Below are 2114 nucleotides of genomic sequence, written 5' to 3' on the forward strand. Positions count from 1 at the left end.
CGATAGAGCTTAAGTTTAAAAAATTTGGCTCTCAAAAGAAATTTCAGTCGTTGTGCTGTTGACATTTGGCTCTGTTGACTGATGAATTTGCCGGCCAGTGGCCTAGAGGAAAATAGAGCTCGTCATAGAGTCACAGGAAGAACCACTGACCACACCCCGTTACGGGCACAGAAGGGCCGCGAGGGAGGCTGTGAGCGCTGGCCTGCAGGCAGGGTCTGAGTGCAGCTGCAGGGGCGAGGACAAGCGTGGCTGGCGGTGGGAACAGCATGCATGGAGCTTCTGTGTTAGGAGGCGCTGAGAGGGGGGGCTCAGACCACGCAGCCCCTATGGGGAGCCCTCATGATGCTCTCGGGGGGACGGTGGCAGGAGCTTTGTACCTGCAGAACCAGTGCAGACTCGGGATGGAGCTCTGATGTGACGCCCACATTGCTCAGCGGTGGTTTGGGAAGGAAGACATCTTATGGGATATAGTTTCCCATTAAAACCATGCAGGGTTTCGCCCTGGCTGGTGGCTCAGTGGCTAGAGCGTCGGCCAGCGGACCGAAGGGTCCCGGGTTCAATTCCGGTTGAGGGCACGTACCTCGGTTGCAGGCTCCTCCCTGGCCTCGGCCCCTGATTGGGGCACATGCAGGAAGCAGCCCATTGAAGTGTTTCTCTCATATCCATGTTCTCTCTGTCTCTCCCTCTCTCTTCCTCTCTCCCTAAACATCAATGGACTCGGGTGAGGATTAACAACAATAACATAACACAGTGTTTCTGCACAGTTTGTATATTTCTGTGTCTTCAGGAAAAGGCTTGTTGTATTTAGTAGAGAGCAAATATACTTGTAGTTACATTTAAAGGTATTTTATTTACTTTACTAGAGGCCCGGTGCATGAAATTGGTGCAAGAGCAGGCCTTCTTTCCCCCGGCTGCCGGCACCGGCTTCCCTCTGGCACCTGGGACCCAGGCTTCGTCTGGAAGGTCATCTCGAAGGTCGTCCGGTCTAATTAGCATATTACGCTTTTATTATTGTAGATGGCTTATATTTTTTTAGAGCAGTTTGAGGCCCACAGAAGTACAGAGGTGTCCTGTACACCCCCTGCCACACGTGGGCTCCTCTCCCACCTCCTGGTTCCCCACCAGAGGGGACATTTGCCACAGTTGATGAACCCCAGGGGCATGTCCTCATCCCCCAGCGTCCACAGCTCACATCAGGGCCACTGGCGCTGCACGTGCCGTGGTTTGGATAGATGTAGGACACACCTGCCCGTTGCCACCAGTCACATGGCCGGGTCACTTCCTGGCTCGGATCATCCCCGGGCGCCTCCTGGGCCCTGTCTGGGGCCTTCCCTTTGCCGAGTGGTATGGAGTTGGACTCACACAGCTCGTGGCCGTGGCCATGGCCACTGGCAGCTGCCACTTAGAAACATGCATTGAAGCTCTTCCACGGCTTCGTAGCTCATTTCTTTTTAGCTCTGAGTACCACTCCACTGTCCGGATGGAGCACAGTTTCTTTTAAAAAAATACATATTTTTATTGATTTCAGAGAGGAAGGGAGAGGGAGAGACAGAGACATCAATGAGGAGAGAGAATCGTGGATCGGCTGCCTCCTGCATGCCCCTCACTGGGGATGGAGCCCACAACCCAGGCATGTGCCCTGACGGGGAACTGAACCATGACCTCCTATTTCATAGGTCGAAGCTCAACCACTGAGCCACACACCAGCTGGGCTCATCTCTGATGTTTCTATCTCTCACTCCCTATCCCTTCCTCTCTGAAATCAATAAAAATACATAAGGAAAAAAAAAGAATGTAAAAAGATATAATTAACCTGCACTTCTCACTGAATGTAAAGTTATGTATGGGATTGAAATTATTTAGCTATTAATAAAAGAAGGCAAAAAGGAAATATGAGAAAATCTACTACTTCTGCATAAACATAATGCATTTTAAAACCATGCACAAAAGTCAGAGATTTCAATGTTAAAAACTATCATTCCAGACATATTTTTAAAGCTCCAATTATATCCCACTGTTCAGAGCCAACCTTCAACCAATAATTCATACAAAAAATTTTTAAATATATTTCTATTGATTTCAAAGAGGAAAGGAGAAGGAGAGAGAGAGAGAGG

At 49.5% G+C, this 2114-nt stretch overlaps 1 long non-coding RNA gene across 1 annotated transcript in view; it reads left to right on the plus strand.

Moving 5' to 3' along the window:
* The window catches only part of LOC102765969, a 16072-nt gene that overhangs the window by 5965 nt on the left and 7993 nt on the right, over window positions 1–2114 (plus strand). The gene's annotated exons all lie outside the window — the stretch shown is intronic.

The sequence above is a fragment of the Myotis davidii genome, unplaced genomic scaffold (genome assembly GCF_000327345.1).
Source record: "Myotis davidii unplaced genomic scaffold, ASM32734v1 scaffold698, whole genome shotgun sequence".
Classification (NCBI taxonomy): domain Eukaryota; kingdom Metazoa; phylum Chordata; class Mammalia; order Chiroptera; family Vespertilionidae; genus Myotis; species Myotis davidii.